Source organism: Ambystoma mexicanum, chromosome 3p, assembly GCF_040938575.1.
Source record: "Ambystoma mexicanum isolate Mex_15411 chromosome 3p, UKY_AmexF1_1, whole genome shotgun sequence".
In the NCBI taxonomy this organism is placed as follows: Eukaryota; Metazoa; Chordata; class Amphibia; order Caudata; family Ambystomatidae; genus Ambystoma; species Ambystoma mexicanum.
Genome location: NC_090925.1, coordinates 506016112 through 506038675, shown reverse-complemented (window position 1 = coordinate 506038675; position 22564 = coordinate 506016112).

Here is a 22564-nt window from a genome sequence, read left to right as displayed (position 1 = left end):
TTGTAGGTTATTGTGCAAACGTTTTGGGTCAGTTAATATGGTGGGGACATATAAAGTCAGGGTGAAGAGAGTGTGGACAAAGTGCTATTTTTCAAGATGACATTGCCAATATAAAAAGAACTAGAGTAATAGACACTACTTGTTTAGGAAATAACGTATTAGGCAGGGGGCAGAAGAAGATGAGGAATATAACCACTATAAAGCGGTGGTGTTAGATACGGTGGCTGACATGCAACATCCAGAATTCAGGAATACATGGTACAGTCACATGCGCTCAGTGGGGAAGGAAAGACAAATGGGACGCTCCCTAATACCTCATGCATCAGGGGCACCCAAGCTGTTAATACCCCAAGAGATGCCACCTCTGGTAGCCCAGTGTTTAGTCCATTTGGCACTGTGTCGAGTACAAAGCATGTTCCAAGGGCACGAAGTATAAGTTGTTCTGATGGACAGACAAAATGAAGAACGTCCACAGAAAGCAAAGAACCCATGGTGCAGGACATGTCCATTGCTAAAGATGGAAGGAGTACTGTTTGTTTCCAACAAATGGGAAGTAGCAGTAGTAAGATGTGTGGCAGGGATTTTGGCAGGATTCGATGAAGAAGTGATATTGAACCTGAATAAGAATTATGTTGCCATATGGGGTACATATGTGTCAAAGCTAACGTGGATTGAAGCAACAGAGAACCTAGTGAAGATTCAGACATTAGGAGAATATGCTTTTTGCTTCTGAGTAAACAGCACTGTACCTGTGGGAATGCACACCTGTCTCTAGTAAATATTGCAGGACCAGAACCATCCCAACTTACACAAGTGAGGCGCAAAACACGCTCAATTCGGAGACGTTGTCAGAAACAATCTAATTACTTGTCCAAAGTGTCTTCTAAACTCCTGAAGGCCATTCCAGACAAATATCACCACTATACTAAAACAGAGACATTGTTTGCTGCCCTCTTTGTGTCAGGTATCCAACGCCAAATGGTTGCTGATAGCAGAGTGGGAAATGATCCAGTTGGTGAACCTAGCAGGGTCTGAATTCCATAAAACGTGAGTTGCAAGGTTGTGAGTGATAGGGATGATGACCCTGCAGAATAGATATGTCTTAACTTATTGCCGGCCATCGAAGGTGGGGTCTTTAAGAAGATGGGTTATCCTGATGTACATCCACCCCCCCAAATGATGCTGAGAATGGGTCTTTGTCCCATGCAAATGGGCCCCTACACAAGTTGAAGACAGGAATGAAGACAGAAGCAGGAGTGCAAGCTGATCATTGGTTCTACACCATGTTTTCCTGGGCCCCAACCCGGCTTGGAATAGCGGTGAAGATATTGGTTCCTATTGTAGTGTTCCTGCTACTAATTTTGTGCACGTGCCAGATGGACATTCAATGTTGCACCAAGACTCTCCCTAGCAGTGCCATGATGATGGTGTTGATAAAGGCAGGTGAAGCTCCTTCTATTACAAAACACCAGTATACGCAAACAGATAGTTGCCCGGTTGTGACAAATAACCCACGTATGGTGAAAATAGAACATCCTTTAGATCACCCGGGGACATTAACTGCACTCCCACCAGATCCAGAAAATTATATGGAAAACTGGATTGACTTAGCTGGGGATAGCAATTCTTGTTACCTCACCTGTAACCTAGAAAAATATGCCCAAGTGGGGGGCAGTTTACGTCATGTGTGGAGAGTATGGGTGCCCAAAGATGATGGATATAGAAGAAGGTAATATGCTTTGTTAGTTAATGGAGTATTAACCAAAGGAGGGAAAGTTTGGATGCACGTACAGCATCCAAGCGCGGCCGAAAGATTCAGACTATTGAAAATATATTAGCGCGCAAGAAAGTGAACATACATGGCAGCAGGGGTGCAGGAATTGAAGTTGGGAGCTGGCCATATGACAGGTTTGCATATGAAAATATGGAGTAGATAACAAATGTATCTTTAAGATAGTTATAGATACTTACATAGGGCAGGGGTATTGTGTAGCAGTAGTGAAATTATAGTTATACTCCAAAGTGATAATGTGTGACAATGGTGGTGCAGACAAAGGGCCAAAGTGAGTGAAATGTTGAAACACCGCTGTGTTGGAAGTGAGGCCTAGAATTTTGTATTCTTTGTTGTAAGTGCAGTAGTGTAGCATAACGAAGAGTTTGAATCATGTCCCCTTCCCAACCCTCAGTAGTGAAGCTGAGAACAGTGGCATTCATACTGAATAGGTAACAGTTTAATTATATCCAGCTGCGGGCCCTTGGCGGACCAAGACTGGAATGCGAACAGCAGAGCTAGGGTAGTCCTGCGGCCTTCCCGAAGGACATATCCATGGAAGTCAGGTTCGAGCAGCCAACGTGCAGGTCGAGATTTAGGACACCAGTGCCCCCCGATGAAAATGGCTATCTTAGTTCAACTAAATAACATGTGGGAGTGCACAGCTAATATTACCTTAAATTCAAAGAGTTATGTATATTCTGAATGTCTTCAGGTGCAATCGGGTGTCTCCCATGGCTCAATGGGAGAACAAATGACAAACTCACTGAACACAAGTCACCCAATTGCACTCCTTAAGTGATAAACCTGACACCAGATTTAAATAAATTGATAGAATTCACATTCAATAATTAAAAAATGTTTTTTGTAAAAAGATCAGATATATCAAGTGGGGAATCAGAGGTCACATCTGAACTCATGATCAGAGAGGTTCCAACTGAGGCAGCTGAAGGCACTAGCAAATTACCCACAACTAGTTTGAAACAAGTATCTTTTTTAGACCAGAGAGGGTTAGCGCAGGGAAGATGAAAAATACCCCCAGAAAGCCGATACCAACTTGGAAAGTCTAATGGTGAATCTTTCCTCTTATCAATTTTCAAAGAATGAAAAATCTGTATAGCAGAAAGGTTTATCTTTTGTGCCGTCATACTCGAGCACTCTTTTTTAAGGGGGATGCCCTAGTAGCTATGAATAGAACAGACTACATAAAGGAAATAGAAAATCAGATGAGTGGCACTGACACTAACCTTGAATTACCAAATTACCCTACTAAAGAAGTATGTCTTCTGATTGTGAGGGTACGAGATGAAGTTGAAAGTAATGGCTTCATAACTCATTATACAAAACCATTTCTAAACAAGCTGCACCCAATAATGCTGGTGATGTATATATTACCTAACATACAAAAGAGTCTGATAAACCCTGCAGGACGCCCAATCATAGCGGCAACTGACAGTCTTCTGCACAATATCTGGACAAAATAATCCAACCTTTAATTAGTGCCAGTCCAACATTCATCAGGTACACTGGCCATTTCCTCAGTAAATTGAAGAGCATTGAGCTTGAACCAGGCAGAGACATTGGGCCTCATTACGGGTCCGGCGATAAAAAATTGGAAATACCAGCATGCCAGTGCTACCATGCCCATGAAGCACTGCTCCCGGAAACAATGGTGGATTCCGTGTTGGCGTGCATGTGCGTGCCGGCATGCAAGAAATGGTGGCACCGGCATGCTGGTAATTCCACTTAACTCCACCCAAAATCCAAACACCGCCACCCTTGGTGCTGGTGATTCCGATTCTGGCACCATGCTCCCGGTCCCACCGGCGTGGTAACAATGGTGCCGTTATTACCGTAACCGGAAATACAGTGTTCACCGGAACAGGAAATCTACCGGCAGCCATTAATAAAACATAAGCCATTGCAATCCTCTGAGCACAGTAGTGATACACACATCCAGAGCACTGATCCTGAGAAAGTGAGGTGACATCAAGGGTACCTGCCACCCGGAGCAGCAAGCCCCGCTTTAGCGAGGCAGAACTGAACATGCTTGCAGACACAATTGTGGAGCATGCTGACCAACTGTTCAGCACAGACCTACGAAGGCAAGCACAGCTAAGAAAAAAGTCCATCTGGGAGGAGGTGGCACAGAAGGTCACTGCAGTTGGCTCAACACCCTGCACTGGTTGTGACTGCCATCAAAGGTGGGACGACCTGCTGCGCCTGAGGGTGTGCAACCTCCTGTCGGCCCAGCACACGCAGGGCTTGGCCACAGGAGGCGCCACTGCATCCCCCATCCACCTGCAGGCCTGGGAGAAGACCTGCAGCAGTGTGCTGCACCTTGAATCAAACGAGGGAGTTGGTGCTGTGGAGGCTAGAGGCATGACATCCGAGAAGTCTGGTGAGTACCCCGTAACCCCAATGTCACATCAACTTCCCTGTCCACCCTGCATACACAGAGTTGCCAAACACGTCAAGCGCGTTGTGCCAACACCAGGCACCCCCATTCAACCTGGTTGGACACATCCATGTACACTTTGCCCCCAAACCTCACTCATACCCCATTTATACAGTGAACTTATCACAGGCACCCTGTATCGCCCTCACAACATGATCCTGCAGGCATTCAGACACACGTCCCCCTGCCACAGCATAACTTGTGCTGTTTCCGCCATGCTAGCATGGGCACAAAGTCACGTCAGTGCCAAGCATCTACACCACCAACAAATGTCCGGCGTCACACGCCAAGGAAACATGTGACCCCCTCGTCCCATCCAGCATGAGCCATGACACCAAATTATCACCAACGCAATAAGTGCCACAGGCAGCAGGCACATTTGTAACACATCCTTGGCACAACCCGCCACATCATACAGCTTGTGTACCACACCCCTAACACCCTACCCAGAAACACAAGTACACCACAGAAGTATCTCTGGCACTGAACAAACAATGTAGGCACATCCACCAGCACGGTATCCATGACACAAGCATGTGTGCACCATGCCATGTCCTCCACCATGTCCTTGACACAGCACTGTCATCAAAAAGTCCAAGCATTGATGTCTGTCTCATCAATCCACATGCATCACTGATGCCCTGCCTTTCTGACTCCCTCAGGCACATCATCTGGCAATGAGGATGGCCAGCCCAGTACATCAAGGGCCACCAGGCTTCACCACCACAGGACCACCACCACCTCCACACAGGACGCCACAGCCTTAACAGGCAGATGTCAAAGTGCTACCCCAGCCGCATTGCTCCAGCAGCTTTAGATCCCAGGGGCACCTGCACAACAGTTGCCTCAGATCCCAGTGGCACCTACACCACAGCTGCCTCAGATCCCGGTGGCACCTGCACCAGAGCCACAAGGACATGCACAAGAGTGTCTTGACGAAAACACTGCTGACGAGGGTGGACCCGATACTGGTGACACAGAGCACAGCTTTGAAGAGGCCATGCCCTTCAGTCCCATGCCCAGTGAGCAAGGTGGCCTGTGCCGCGTGTGTGGCAGGTGATTAGAAGTAGTGTTGTATAAGTTCATCACATGCAACACGTCCATCCATACCATCACAGTGCTGGGCAATTGCCTGATCATCATCACTGTCGTCCTCAGCCTCTGGTGGGTGCATGTCCATGTTGGGAGGCAGGGGGACTTTGCGTCTGATGCATATGTTGTGCAGCACGGTACAGGCAAGCACTATCTTTACCACCTTTTCTGGGCTGTACATCAGTGCTCCCCCCGATCTGCTCAGGCAGTGGAACCTCGCCTTCAACAGGCCAAATGTCTGTTCAATTGTGCTCTTAGTGCTTACATGGGCACGATTGTATGCCTCTACGTGGATGTTGTGTGGTTGCCTCACGGGTGTCAACAACCATGGCATCAGGGGGTAACCAGCATCACCTGCACGCAGGCAACAGAAAGTGTACAATGTCATTCTTCTGTCCATGTCATGTTGGCACAGGCTCGATAGTGTTCCTTTGAGTGGGCAGACATGCACATGCACAATTTAGTTAAGCAAACATATGTCCTTTATGAGGTACCTAAAATGCACTATGTCAAAATGCGTGTGGGGTGTGTGGTCTGCAGTGGTATCCACTTGGGCCATTCACAGATAACATGACCTCTCACCGTTTTAGTACAAAGACAGAAATTGAAATGCTGGATCTATCATTATTGTGTTATGAAGGACAAGTTAACAAGATGTCCATGTGCTAGGGTACTTTTAGATTTGAATTGAGGTGCATGTGTGATTGCGTGGCTCAAACAGGCAGGAGAAATGGACAATTGGTGTGTTGACAAACACTTTTATGTGGGTGGGTGCAGAAGTGTTCTGTTGGGGTGCATTGTGGTACATGCTGTTCTTTTGTTTATAGTTGTACAGAATTGCTGATCTCATGCATGCACTGGATCTGTTTCCTAAATTGTGGCATGCCTGCCAAGGACTTGCACTCAGGCATGCGATTAATGTGTAGCACCTTCAGTCACACTTGTACACGTTCAGGTTTAATGCACACACAACACAATGTAGATACTTCTCCCCTTTCATTTAGTGACTGTACATGTTGTACTATTGCCTTGAATAATGATAATTAGTCTTATTCATGGTAACCCTCCCCCTTTACCCTCCATATCCTGCACATGTTCTATTTCATGGTGTATTTGTAATTTAAGGCGCACAGAGAAATGGGATGAACAATGGAATGAAGCATTCAATGTGCACAGCCACTGGTGATGTGTGTTAGACATGGCCCAAATTCAACTGTGCACATGGCCTTGTATCTAGACTCACGCAGCAGCCAGGTACACTATGCTGTTTCATGCCTCACCCAGTTCAACTGTGCACAAGGCCTTGTAGTTTAGTTTAGTTTAGTTCAGTTCAGTTTAGTTTAGTTTAGTTTTGTTTAGTTTAGTTTATTTACTTATGTAGCACACCTAACCAAGGGGTATCTAAGCGCTTATACATGGATGCATGTTAAGTTAGAGATCACAATACAAAAGAAAATATAACATTATTTCAAAGGTACAATGTCGGGCATAATTCCATGTTTAGATTAGATTTACAGTATTTACAGTAGGTGCAGTGAACAGTGATACAAAAGTGTAACAGAATGTACAGTTTGTCTATACAGATAAATACAGTAAATTGGGTGAGAGAGAGTCAGTTCTACTAGATAGTACACTGTGCGAAGAGCCAGGATTTAGTCTTAGCTCTGAAGGACCAAAATTAGGGTTCTGCTCTAATGGCTGGGGGAGAGAGTTCCAACATTTGGCCGCTAACACTAGGAAGCTGGAGCCTCCTGCCATTTTTAAATTATATTTTGGGATGGTGAGTTGGTTGAGGTAATTAGATCTGGTGGGTTTGTTTGACTGAGATCTAAAAAATGTATCTGTCAGATATTTCAGGGCTATGTTAGAAAGACATTTCTGTGTGATGACAAGGGATCGTAGTGTGATTCTGTCACGCTCTGGTAACCAGAGAGCATCCCTCCAGAAGGATGAGATGTGACTTGAGCGTGGGATGTTTAGCGCCGATCTTAAGGCGTTATTCTGAAGAACTTGGAGTTTGTTTATATTATGTGAGGATGAGCCAAGGAATAAGGTGTTACAATAATCCAGCTTCAAGAGGATCAGAGCTCTGGCTAATGTAATACAACTGTTGGTTGATAAGAAGGGTTTGCAGGCATTTTTGAGTTTGTTGGTGTAGGCAGTGGAAGAGGTTGTGGAATTTACTTACTCGTTTCTTGAGAGAAAAGGTGGAATCTAGGTAAACCCCCAGCGTTTTAACTTCACTGGAAACCTTTATGGTGTTACCATTGATGGTGAAAGTTAGACTCACCCAGTAGCCAGGTATGCTGTCCACCGTGACGTGCCATGTACAGAGGCAGCGTGGAGTTGCGCAGCACCATGGAGTCATGGGTGGAACTGGGAAATCGTGCACAGCAATGGGTGATGATGAGGCAGGTTTCACACACCATCTGCACGTTCAGAGTATGATAAAGTTTTCTGTTGTGGTACACATCCTGCACAGCATGCCTGGCCACCAGCTCCACATATGTGCAGTCTAAGGCACCAATGACGTTCAGCATTCCTGCAAGGGCATGGAAGGCTATTTTCATGACATTGACCTGGTCTGCTGTTCTGGGTAAACTGATGTGGTCTCGAACCTGACACAGGAGTGCATCAATGACCTGGAACAGGACATGTGAAAAACAGGTTGTGATATCCCATGCAACTCACCAACTGTGTTTTGGTGTGCCTGTGGCAATGAAGTGGAGCACAGACACTACCTTGAGCAAAGGGGTCAGGGGGTGGCTGTATGTATATTTATGAGGCTGACCAGGTCACCATGGATCAGGTCCACTATGTAAATGATGGTGTCCCTGTCTAGCCGGTACAGGGTGTGGATCTGCCTTTCACTCAGGTTTATTGGTGTGGCTTTTAACCAAGGGATTGGTGGCTGTCTGCGTGATGCAACTGGCTGGACAATGGGGTTTTGCTGCGCCATGATGGCCCTCCTTCTCATCCAGCACATCCGCTGCATCCTCTGCCTCCCTGCTTCTTCAAGTAATAGTCCTGCAGGCATAGCCGCCAGCTCCAGTACTGCTACTGCTAGCATTGTGGTGTTGTAAAGGGTCTGGGGTGTCGGAGTGGCCCTTTTATGCTGTAGCACTGCTGATTTGTAGCACCTGTGCTGATTTTTTGTACCTGTGGCATGTTTCCACATACATGAATCTACTTAATGCCTGGTCTATGATGCTGGTGTTTCCGGCATAGTTTTCACGTTGATACCAGCATGTCCATGCCGGTATTTGCATGTCCGTGCTACTTGTAATGTGCACTTAGTAATGCCATGGCGGTATGGCAGGCTCAGCTGCCACGTCACTCCACAGATACCGGCAGTGGTGTTGCCGTAGTGGGTCACTTGTGGTGTTAGTGTTACCGGCATCACAACTCAGACTATGGTGGTCCGGAAAAAGGTGCCAGTACGGAACTACCAGCACCTTTGTTTCGGGACCGGCATGCTTGTAATGAGGCCCATCATGTTCACAATGGATGTAACTAGTTTACATACTGATATTGCTCATGAAGCAGTGCTTGAAGCAAGGGAATGGCTCCTTCTTTCGACTGACACATGTCAAGCAGATAAGGTGTTTGTACTGTCACTTTTGAAGAACGTCTTAATAAACAATAACCCGCTTTTTCCTCCAGATGTCTGGGACGTCAGTGGGGGCAGCAATGGCCCCATTGTATACCAATGCATCTATGCCAGATCTTGAAACACAGCATGTATTAGAATCACATCAATGGATGCTGCATTTAAAAAATGTATGTAATGCATATCAACGACATCTTTGGAATCTGGAAGAGATCCTCAGACAAGTTGTTAGACTTCTTCAAATAAATGAATGACATACATCCTTGAAGAAAATGTGCCACAATTCAAAGCATGGTAACGATTCATTTCTAAGATGTTGAAGTGAGAATACAAGCTAACCTATTAGAAGCAACTATGTATACTAAAAGCACTGACAGAAACAGTGTGCTATTGGCAACAAGCTTTCACCCAAATAAAGTGACCCAGTAATATAAACGGGTGATCTCCGATGATAGGGAATTTCAAAAGCATTCTGAAATGTTGAAAGAAGAATTCCACGCACGTCAGTACACGAAGGAGGTGGTTGACAAACCAGCACATAGTGCTGAGCGTATCTCAAGAGACTCTCTAATGACACCCACGGTGGGTAAAACTAGTCATGATCTAGTGTATATTACAACCTTTTCCCAACAAAGACCAAAGGTCCAAAACATTGTGGACAAAATGGGGAGATGCTGAACTAGAATTCTATACTTTCAAGACTTTTCCATTTATTATTTTTGCATCTAAAAAAAGTAAACCCTTGAGAGGTTCCCTGATTCAATCCGACCTGGGAGGACAGTAGAAAAAGCCATTAAACCATAAAGGCACCCTTGCATGCAATAACTGTCATCATTGCAGCAGTATTGTCAAAGGGCAGACAATCTCACATCCTTATTCAGGAAGAAAGATCACATTATGACACTCATGCACGTGTGATTCAAAAAATGTCATGCGCCTGTGTGGCTTATTAAGTCCTTGTCCCAAACCCTGGTCCTTCATTGCCACATCAGGGCAGGAACCCCTGCACCACTGCTGCAGCCCTTGTGGAACCTGACTCAAAGCCTGCGTGCTATGATCGACCATCAAACCCCTGATTTCAGCCAGTGTTCATCAACTGCACTTCAGCTCTGCCCAAACTCAGGGTAATATTACCTCATTCCAGCCTGCGGCACCCTCTGAATTCGGGTAGTTTGGGTCCTGTAGCAGAGACCACCACGCGGAGCGCCGGCATCTCCTAACTACAGCTGATCCTAAAATGGCCAGTGCCACTTTTTTATTGGGTTGCTAAGCAACCAGCTACGATGCGGCTACTTTAGCCAATAGGCAACACCGGCAGGGGGAAGCCGGACCACCCCACCAAAAGGCCCCCAGTACAAGGCCCTGTCCCAAGCCTGTTGGAGCCGGGAGGACAGGAGGACCATCCAAGACACTTTGCCCCATCAAACTCAATCGCCTCTAACTCTATTCACAGGTTTGCACACAAAGCACCCGCTGCAACCTTTCTCTTAAAACGGATGGACATTGCTGCTCCCCCTGCCTGCTTGAGTCATCTTGTGTTCGCTTTACCTGGTGGTAAGATTGCTCATATTTCATAGGAATTAGTTTTCCCCTAGCATCCATTGCCTTCCTATAACTAAAACCTACTTCCTGCGGTACAACGTGAGTTAGTGCCACTTTCGCATCCCCCCTATTTTGACCACGGCTCCCACACCCCCACTACTATTGCCTCCTACCTGCAACTGCTATCCCTCAAGCATATGCATAGCGCTGCTATAACATGCAAGTCCCTTAATTCGTTCATGGTTATGCGCACTCCTACCTCCTGCTCCTCCTATCATACGTTGTTACCTGTAAAAAACTCACTTCCACCAGTGCACCGATGACCACAGTGCTGTTGCTCGCTACAGTTCTGAGCGTACCGCTACATTTGTAAGAGCACCGTGCATCTCCGATCCATGTGATTGCCATATGCGCACTATTCCCTTGCTACTATTTGGGTTAATGCTCCTTGTCATCGCTGCAAGTCATACATTGATTGTAATTTTTAGATGCACCTTGTATTACATTTGACTCTATTACAGGGTTTTACTGCCCATTCCATGTGAATTTCACTAAAATGGATTTACTGCTGTTTATTTAGCGCCTGATGGCCCTGATCTGAACTGTTATGTAAATACTACCTAGGAATAATGTCAGGAATGTGTCCAAATGGACCTCGTCATTTTATAACAAAAACTAACATCTAATCAGGCTGAACCCTCTACTGTGTATCTATACATTGGTACATGCCTATTAGGCTACTTCTAACAGAATGTAATACCATTGTTTACATAATTGTCATGTTGCCCCGTTGCTTGTATTGACACTTAGAGTGTGCACCTAGCTCTCCCATCCTACTCCCGAGACCACTCTCATTTATACATTCACTTGATCTCCAATCCTCTGCTGCAAGCAGCCTTCCTACCATTAGTCTTCGTGGCTAAATTACGGACTGTCACACTCACCATGGCCACTTTGTTACCACTTTTCAACACAATTGCACCTACCAAATTCCTCCCCCCATTTGCTCCTAGCCAATTGTCTAGACCAAATACTGCAGACTCAGAGAGCAGTAACTACCCTCTCACTCAGGGGATACTGCGTTATGCCACAAGGCCTATTCCGAACATACCATGCTTGGCCGCTGTCAGAAATGCAAGAATTGGCTCTCGCACCAAATCCAAGGACACCCAGCACTACAAGACTCCATTGACTGAATCTATTTCAGTCAATTCTGACCTCCTTATTACAAACAATACTGTCCCCTTACAGGCTTCTAAGCCCCTCCTCTCAATACCTCCCCTACCATTGGAGACCCCTCACATCAAATGAGCTCTCATCAACGCCAGATCCCTGATCGCTCATGCGCTAGATATAGCAGACCTCATCTCATCTGATAAACTTGACTTTTTAGCAGTGACGAAACGTGGCTTCACCCAGCAGCAGGACCTTCCCTTACGCTAGCACTACCTGAAAACTAAACAATCATTAGAGCTGACAGAAAAACCAGTAGAGGCGGAGGAGTCTCATTCATTGCCAAAAACCAACTTAGCCTCAGAGAATTCGCCAGCCAAACGATCTCATCAGGAGAACTCCTCTCCGTCAAACTCCCCCTATCAGCTGCTCATACACTGCTTGTCCACCTTATATACAGACCACCTGGCCCCTTGTCCTCCTTCAAGGAAGACATTACACACCTCCTCATCCAGAACACCAGACCTAGCTCCCAAATCATATTATTGGTTGATCTGAACCTAGGCCAACAGCACACCCAAGATGTCAATGCCACAGCCCTAAAAAAAACTCCCTCACAGCGTATCTCCGAACCAACACACAGCAAAGGCAGAACCCTTGATTGGGTTGCTGAACTTCACTGTAACACAAAAATTCTCTCAAACTCCCCTTGTGCATGGTCTGACCACCACGTCACATCTTCCAAGATCCATGACTTCAGTCACCCAATACTCAGTGGTCAACAAGTCTTAACCAGAAACAACCACCTGATCACCCTGGAGAACATACTCCCACTACTCCAGCCCATTACCAACCCCCACTAGAACTTAGACAAGCACCCTGCCAACCTGATGAACCTCTATAACCAGAACCTACTCCAAGCCCTAGACCAAATAGCTCTGCTGAAATTGAGAAAAGCCAAGCCTCCAGCACATTTCAACAAATGGTTTTCACTAGACTTGAAAGCCCTACGAAAGTCCAAAAGATGTTCAGAAGCTAACTGGAAAATAAACCCTTCAGTCCAGAACAAGAAACATTTCAACAATGCCTCCAACACCTATAAAACCGCTATCTTGAAAACTAAAAGTGACACTTTCAATAGTAGAATTCAAAACGCCAAGGCCAGCTCCAAAGAGCATTTCTCCATCCTCAAAGAACCTGAGTCACCTATCTCCCCACCAGACACGTGCAACAAAGATGCCCTATTGTGCGCCAACATCCAAAAGGCACTTCTAGATAAGATCACACTATTACAAATGAAAATTGAAGCCAAAAAACTCAGCATCGCATCCAGTGCCAAATCAAGCGAATTCCGCTCTTCTCCCTCTAATTCCTGTAGCCTATTTGAATTCTCCCCAGTCACTAACAAAGAGGTAGAAACTATAATTGCTAGCCTTAAACCTTCTAGATGCCAGGGAGACATCTGCCCAGCTACAATTATAAAAGAGGATGCAAAGGAATATGCTCCCTTTATCACATCCCTCATTAATTCCTCTTTCGCCTCATGTCTGTCCCAAAAAATCTTAAAGATGCCTGGGTCCTGCCTCTTATCAAAAAACCTAATCTCGACTCTATCATTCCAACCAATTACAGAACGATAACAACCATCCCTTTTCTTTTGAAGATACTGGATAAAGCAGCCTATATCCAAATACAGAACCATGTTGAAACTAACAATCTTCTTGGCGTCCGGCAATCCAGATTTAGACCAAGACATGGTACAGAGACAGCCCTCTTGGAATTAAAAATCCAGATGGTTGAAGCTAACAATAATGGAAATCCTGCCTTACTCCTTTTACTCGAGCTAGCAGCAGCCTTCAATTTAGTTGATCAGAACATCCTAACCACTCACTTGACTACATCAGCCTCTTTTTCCTGTAAAGCCACTGCTTGGGTCCAATCCTTCCTTTCAGACAGAACAATGAGGGTCTTTTATCCATCAGCCTCAACAGAACCCTCTACAATCACATGTGGAGTCCCGCAGGGCTCCTGCATCTCCCCAACCCTATATAACATCTTTACAAATCTTCTGTTTGACCACATAGATGATCTAGGCGTCCCCTACACAAACTATGCGGACAATACGAAAATTCTCATCACTCTCTCAGGTTCATAGGACAAAGACTTCACAATCCTAAACAAAATATACCTCAGAATTCAAGCATGGATGGCCGAGCATGGTCTTTGTCTCAATGATGACAAGACCAAGCTACTGCTTATAGGCTCCAGGCAACGCCTCAACAAGGTAGATCCCCAATACACCTCATTGAACATTGATGGGAATAATATCAAAGTGTCAAAAGATGCCAAAACACTAGGAGTCTACCTAAACTCCACCCTCTCCCTCTCCAGACAAGTCAACGCAACAGCCTCGTCAACTGCCTACACTTCCAAATTAATAAATGCATGCAGACCCTTCCTTTTCACTATCAGCTGAATCACTCTTACAAGAACACTTATACTCTCTAAACTGGATTATTGTAACACTATATACTTAGGCACAGGCAAGGGAAAAGTTACAAGTGCTGCAAAACAATGCCCTCAGATCGGCTCTAAACATTCCTTGCTCCAACCACATCTCACAAGCGAGAAGCAACACAAACTGGCTTCTGACACAAGACAGGATTACATTCATAACCTTAATGATCACCCACAAATGTCTATCAAATTCGGTCCCCAAATACTTGATTGATACATTTTCTAGAAAGGAATCCTCCAGACCTACCACAGTTAACTACCTTCACTGCCTTAACATTCCAAAATTCAAATTGCATGAAGCAGGCAGATCCAGTTTCCCAGTGGTGGCAGCTAAGATCAGGAACTCTCTGGAAGTCTCTGCCCCCTGCTTTAAGAGTCAAACCATCCTTCCCATCCTTCAGAAATAAGGTAAAATCCTGGCTCTTCTCCCAGCTGAATTAAGGACGTTTCTCCACTACTGACTCCACACCGATGTTTAAACTATGTATCTATGTTTACACTACGTACCTTCAAAGGACCTCCACCTAGACATGTAACTCTAGGCATTTTCTTTTGTAGCTCTTATCCTAGAACTACTTCCACACTTGTATAGAACTCTGTATATAACTGTATATCACTTTCCAAGTCTTATTTAACATGTAACACCAATCAACTGCCTACACTGTATATTATTGTATATTGTTGTCAATGTATGAGATGTTGTATATGCAAGAAAAAGTGCCCAGATACCCTCGGGTTCGGTGCGCTATATAAGAAAATAAACTAAACTAAACTAAACTATTCTATGCCGGTATGATGGGAGAAAGGCCATAATCTGATGGACGGAGCACAAATCCAATATGAGAATCCGAAACTTTAGATCACAGTAAGCATTCATTTTACTGAAAAAAAGACATAATCCAGAACAAGAGGTTTGTTATTTTGGAACAGATCATTCCATCAAGACAGGGTGGTGACGTCAAAAAAATGTTACTACAGAGAGAGACGTTTTGGATGTCTTGTATTGACTCAGTGACCTCTAAAGGATTAAATGCAGGCTGTGAAAGACCAGTTATCTGTAGTCAACAATAGGTTACCGTATCAGTGGGCACGAGTAGGACCTCTATGGGTTGAAAACATGAGTCCTATGAGCAAGGACATACATAAGTGTATATTGCCACATCAAAATCCATAAGCAACGACCTAAGAAATCCAGTAAAGAATAAGTGGAAAGGATTCCATGATGCAAGAATTAGAATTTCTAAACACCACATGGATATTAACTGAATAGACTTTAAACAATCTAGGGGCAAACCCCCTTTCATTAAAATGATCGAGGCTATCAGTAATCGAACAATTGTATATCGTGAGTTGTTGTAACTAAGGTACACTGTGATGTTTTGTGACCAAAAGTACAGCTAAATGATTACTCAAATTAGATGCGTAATGACAATGTTAGATTATAAGCAGAGGGTGTGTTCCTCTAAGAGTCATCACTAGTAGAGATGTAAAGATTGAAATGTCACCACAATATGGAACTATATGCCCAGACATTGAGCACAGATTCGAATCTGAAAAAATCAAATTGTTTAACGTAAATTGACTGTATTACACATTGGGTCAAAATAAGATTTTGGAATCTGCATTAGTCAAGTTTAGACAGATGTTGTGAAACAACATATCACCAATTATGGTAGAGAACAAACACTAAGATGGCCAACGCCTGGAGGTAAGCATGGCGATGAGTGCCCTGTGGCTGGCCCCGGCTTCGGCTGGTCAAGTAATGAGTGAGTGACAGGGCACCCAAGTAGTCCTCATTCTGGCGCCCCGTCCCACTCATGCCAAGTAAATTATATAGACACTATGGCGGGACAATGGAAAGCCGGTCGAAACTCCTTAATTAAGGTATTATGGGAGTGGAGATAAATAAGATATGCCATTGTGAATAAGGGCAAATTATGAATGAAACCTGAAAACCAGTTGAAAAACAATATATGAACACAGATTTGCTCGAATGACATGCATGAGGCCAGGATAACATTACAAGATGGGTGCCACAGTAGTGAAGTTTGGTTTACTTTTCCAGAAGCAGTTTTAGCTTTGTTTGAACCTATGCAGCCTACATAGATGATCATGGTTTAATTTAATTTTATAATTTTAATGAGCACAGAGGAATTGTCCTGGAAGTATGAAAATGTTTGTAAAGAATGTTTTGGAATTATGTGATTGTCTCTGTCTAGGTTATTGAAAGATATGACAGGAGCCCCTTTGAGAAAGGACAAATGAATGCCTGATCACACTTAAACCATACATTGTTAAATAGAAGTGTAGGAAGGAGGTGAAGCAAACATTTTGTATATGCCTAAATGTGTACTTTATTTTGAAAAGAGAAGCAACATGTGTATGTGTGGAATACATAAATGTTAAATTGAAGATCACACATATTGTCTGTTAGAATGCAATTTGTTTGAAAGTCAAATATATATTTTTACAAAAACCATTTTTCAAATCATTGAATGTGAAGGGTATCAATTTATTTAAATCCGGTGAAGGGTTTATCCCTAAAGGAATGCAATTGGGTGGCTTGTGTTCTTCAATGAGTCCTTGTTTTATCGATTTCATCTTATTTGAACTACTAGGTGGCTGGGAATTAGAGTACATAAATTCATAAGCACTAGGCTGATTAATGTGGTCCCCGAGAAAGTAAGGAGGTGTTCTGCGGGTGGGCAACTGATAAGGGGGGGGGGCAAAACATCAAAACATTCCATGATTTGTGATACGAAGTGCAAGAGGTGATGCAAACAAATGTAGTTCAGTGCTGGGGAGGCATGGTCGAGGCACCTGTCTGTATTAAGAGGATCATATTGTTATTTGAAAGGGCCAATTTGACTTCAGAGGTTCCGAATAAAAATGCATCGGAAAAATGCATTTAAAAAAAAGAAATTTAATGTGGAGGGGGCCCCCAACTCCCATTTTTTACCCCTTAACACCAATTTTAGTTAAAAAAAACTTTACCGACAATGCCGATGGGGCAGGTAACATTCCAGGTAACTTGCCAATCGAGTAGCTGGGAATGCAGGTATCAGACTAGGGGAACCACGTGCTAGAGGATAGCGGTAGATTAGGATGTGGCCAGTCGGTCAAGGGACTATAGGGGATTGGTAGTATGTATTTAGGTGCTAGCAAATGAGGGTGGGGGTAAAACATTGTATATTGTTCATGTCATGAGTGACAATGTCTTTCCTAAGAAATCATGTACCTGCTTTGAACTAACTGAGAGCTCCGTGTCAGTTTGGTTCTACAGGACTTTCTGATACTTTTTCCTTTTTGTACACAAAATAAACCTTGCTTTCTTTGCAAAGCAGTGCACCAATCCCTTTTCCTTAAAGGAGTGTTTTTATTGTCTGGTTGTCTGGAGGTCTTGCCTTCCACTTCCCTTCCACCAACCTAGCTTAGCATGCACCTATCCTACTGTATGTCAATCCATCCCGTGCCCCTGCTCACCACGTCAAAGCACAAACAGTCAAGGGGACCTATGCCTCTGGCATGCTCTTACCTCCCTCCTCCCTTCAAGCTTTCTCATTCCCACTGTTAGCCTCCCATCTTGTTTCAAGAAGGCTACGTAATACCCATCTTGAAGAAACACAGTTTCGACCCTAACAACCCATCAAATTATAGGACTATCTCCTTTATTCCTCACTATTTCAAAGTTTGCAAAAATATGATCTTCAATTATATCAATACCTAAATTAAGGCCAATGATTTGAGTGGCCTCTGTAAACCTTACAATGTAGGTTATTTAATAAACGCTTTTCTGAGACACACTCACCCATGTCTCTAATTCCTTTACTCTGGCTCAATACTGTCATCTCTTTTCATTCTCCTTAATCTTTCTGCAGCATTTGGCATATTTTATCCTCCTTCAGACTCTCCCACATGTTTCATTTCAGGGCACCACCCTCACTTTTATGGCTTCCTTCTACGAGGGGTCAGGAATGTGAGGCGGACAACTGCTTGTATGTTTCTCTGCGGTAAACATTTCATTAACAGAAAATAATGCAAATAAATCCTTGCTAAACCTACTTTATCAGGGAGTTCCCTACTTAGTCTTCGAACTAAGGGAATCACTCCTAAAAGAAACAAACTGACCCTCACACTAAACAACAAATTATGTACAGCAAATGACCAACAACACAAATGAATGAATAATAAACTACCATTAATTTGGATGACCTTCACCTGTCCTGCGTAAATCCCTTTCCCAGGATTGTTCAAAGTCAATTTCCCCAAATGTTCAAACCATAGGATAACGTCTTGAACCAGTTCTTGTAAGTTCCAAATGAAATAAAAGTTCACTAAACAAAATCCACCTGTAACAGTTCTTTATCTTCTAGTTGAAAAGATCCCTTTCCAATTTTAGCCAAGGAAATAGCACCAATGGTAATCCTGGATGTCTTCCTTCCAAGATTGCTCGGACACAATTCAGAAAACATATTATTCAATTCTCTTTCTGCAATCCTACAAATGTTCAGGATACTTCTTCTTGGGTTGGTGTTCACCTCTTAACAACCATCCTTCTACTACTGTCACTTTAGAAACCGACTCCTTGGTTCCACAGTGCGCTACTACTTGAACCAATTTTAATGTGACCTCTACTGAGAGTCTTATCAACAACCACAGTTCTGGTTACTTCTACTTCAACTTCATATATTAGAACAGTTAGGCATTTTAATGACAAGCCACTTCGACCTCTACAGGTAAGCAAGGCACTCTTCTTTTCTCTGCTTCAAGAAAAGGGCAGCCCTTTTGTCTCACCAGTCTGTCTTATTGCCACAAGGATAGCCGGCCTCTGCTTCCAGACTGACTTCATCCCCATTTCAACAGTCTCAGCATTACAGGTTACTTCGTTTAGTCATCTTACAAGAACCCTGCTCCGTTTCCCAGCTTTGTACACACCTTCTTGGTTCCAGTAGTTACCTTGAAGGTGCATTGCCACACCTCCAACTTCAGATAACAATGTCTTACTTATTTCAGAGGATACTGCACAATTAACAACTTTGGCTGTTAGGTGGTTTGATTTAACCTGGGTTTTCTTTACCATATAAAGTGTTCACCTCTTGGCTTGGATACTGCTTGTTCTTCTTAATTTAACACTCTCTACTTTTAAGGAATATTTGTTCTCGTCATTACAAGGTTCAGTCTTCAAAGGAAAACAACTACTAAGTATACAAGACCATTCTTTACAGTAGATTTTTAACTTTAATTGTCTGTAAAATTCTGAATTCCCTCGTCTTAACACAAAGACACTTCTCACTCCGGTAAGGAACCAAACTTGGTCACACACCACCTTCCTTGGATGTTATAGGAGCTTGCAACAAAATGTGAAAGTGAGCTTTAAAGTTTTCAGAGACTTTCAAAAACATTTTCCTTCTTAATTGGAGACACGCAACCATTCCAGTAATGTTTAAAAATGTAACAAAGGGAAATTAAAGGCTTTTCTTTATATGCGCGCACTATAGCGTCTATTAGAAGTGCGTGTGATACATTTCCATTGTCAAAAAACAGCTTCTTTATATAATTGTTCTTTTACAACATGCTTAATACCAGAGACCAGTCTCTAAGCGCAAGCCCAGGATTCAAACCTGTGTTGCTATGTTTTGTCTTGACAAATGCATTGCCCCTGAGCTATTCTCTCTTCCACAATAACAGCCAATTTGTGTTTGCTTCTTCTCTTATGCGAGCCACTTTAGAGCTGGTTACAGTTACCAGCAAGAGTTTAAGAGTAAACCTGAATGCAAAGCCTCACTCACCGACTCCAGGAACACTGCGGTTGCTGGTTGCTTCAACTTCCCAACTTTTACTTCTTCTATGGCTTTAGGCACACTTCTGACCCACATCTCTCCGCAGCACGGGTGTCTCCGGTCCAGCCACACCAACTTTGAGTTTCCTGCACTCCTCTGTCCCTCGGTTTGCTTCCTGCTATGGACGGGCCTCTGACTTTAGCATGGCTCTGCAATTAGAGCCACTAGATGCACCTAAGAAGACATCCACTCTTAGCATGTCTCTCTCAGTGCAGCCACGGCAAGGCAGGGTTTGTGAACACAGGACCCTCTCAGAACTTGCAGGTGAAGTCTGCTCTCTCCATGTCCCAGTATCTCTCAAGTGATCACAATTCCTCATGAAGTGCCAGCCTTGTGCTGTTCTCCTTCTACTACTACTGCCACCCTTCCAGTTCCTGATCCAGCTTCTCTCCCAGCTATTTCTCTCAGCTCCCACTTGCTGAAGCCTTTTATGTCTCTAAGGTGGGGCAATTGATTTCAGGTGCAGGCTATTACTGTTAATTGCCTGATCCTGGCAAAGGCTGTTAGGCCTGATTGTCTGTCCTCTTCTTCTATGTGCCTCTCCAGCCCTCTTCTTTGTCTCTGTCCCTATAAGATTCTGGGACATGTAGTTAACTTTTGCAAAGTTGTGGAAATCGATATAATATTATGACCCCAATCGCATCGTTTAAATGTATGTTGGCCTACGCCAAGCTGTCTAAAGGATACTATGTACATAGTTTCCGCGGCAAGGTCTTGACCTTAATGTAGCGTGTAAGCCGCCATCTTGGATCTAGCCGCCATTTTAGGTACTCTTGTAGTGTGGAAGTCACCCTGAATCACAAAATGGAGGCCGAACGACATTTCGAGAAAGACTTCGGCCATGGTGACCTCCGCACACGTGAATGAATAATATGTCCGCAGGCTACTTGTTAGGGTCATGAACTAAGACCCTGTCCTCTGTTTAACCTATGTGTAAATATGTAACCGTATCAGCGGAACTGATCTAATATATGGAAATTGTGTGTTCGACCTGGCTACGAACCCTAGCCATGGTTCCAGAAATGGTTAACTTGTAAGAGGGCTGGCCAATGCAGTACTAAATGTATAAAAACCCAAGCATCCCGATGATCGGTCTCTCCCACTTTCAGTGCGAACCTAACGTTGAAGGTTCGTGTGTTAGTCAGAGGGCCGAATAGCTATTCGCATGTCAATTGACTCTTGTAACTTTGTAACTTTGAAATAAAGCGCTTTGTATGTCCTTTGTAACCTGTGTTGGTGTGTTTCCTTTTGGGCTTCCCGGCCTCATGTCAATTTCTCTGTTTCCACAGTTGGCGCCCGAATAGGGACCCTCAAGATTGATGCCGGATCATTGAAGGTTGACGCAGACTATCGAATCGGGATCGGACGGTGTGATTCTGCGGGCCCGACCGATTGAGACGCGATACCTCGGCAGCGCTGCACGATCCGATCCTTGGGCGATAGTCGTGCGGTCTGACACGGCATCTTGACGAGGGTCCAATTCCGAGGCGGGCAGATTTGCCGAAACCACCGAACGCAGGTAAAATTTGTTAGTTGAAGTCCTTTGTAAACCGTACGGTCCTCCTTAGGTTTGGTCAGGTGCAGTCGTGACCCGGCTCTTAATTTAACCCTGACAATTTGAATTTGGCGTATTGTATCTGCAGACACAATTATTGGACCAGGTAACACCAATTTTTTGAGAAATGCCTGGGAAATTGTCTAGCTGCTTTAGGGTTCTGTTCCGCAGCGATCGACAATCTTTGGAATTTAGCCGTCCGGCACCACAGGAGGGGTCGCCGGCGTGTACTATGTACTGTAAGTATGGCATTGGTAGTATTGTATTTAATGACATTTGGCACAGACAGACCAGAAATGCCTCTGAATTTCAGTGGCCAATCAATGGTAGCTTTGAGATCCCCCGTATTGAATACTTAGAGTCGATTTTGCTTAAAAAGAAGGCTAGGCCAGCAGCCTTTGATGTGTTACAAAATTGGAAAAAGGAAGCATTACAGCAGCTTAAAAGTAGGGATAAACATGCACGACGTCATAAAACGAATGCCGAAAAGGCATTGTTGTATGACAAGGAAAAACGATTAGATGAAACCCAGAAGATGGATAGAGCTTTCTCGCTCGGGGTCCAGAAAATTTACCCCTCTAAAGATTTCCATGTTTCCGAGGAGTTTATTGAGAAAATATTAAACGAACAGAGGCCTGATTCTTCAGCGCCACCTCCGTATGCTCCCGTTGTGGGCACCTTGCCCGTTCCTGCTATTGCTCCTATCGTTATTCCTACTCCTCCTGCGCAGCCTACTGCCCCTAGTTCTTTGGTTGTCGCTCCTCTGTCTATTTCGTCTATTACATTACCTCTTTCCCCTGCACCCTTGTTAGGTTCACCTACACCTCCGATTCTGGGGAGTCCTGTGTTCACTAAATCAGATCCCGGTGCAGGGTCGAAAATTGTGACTCGTAGTACTGTTCCTGCGGGCAGGAAACAGGACCTATTTGCTTGGGCTAAACATTGCATGGAAAAAGGTGATCAAACTGATGTACTTTCAACATTATCTAATTTGCACGATTTTCCC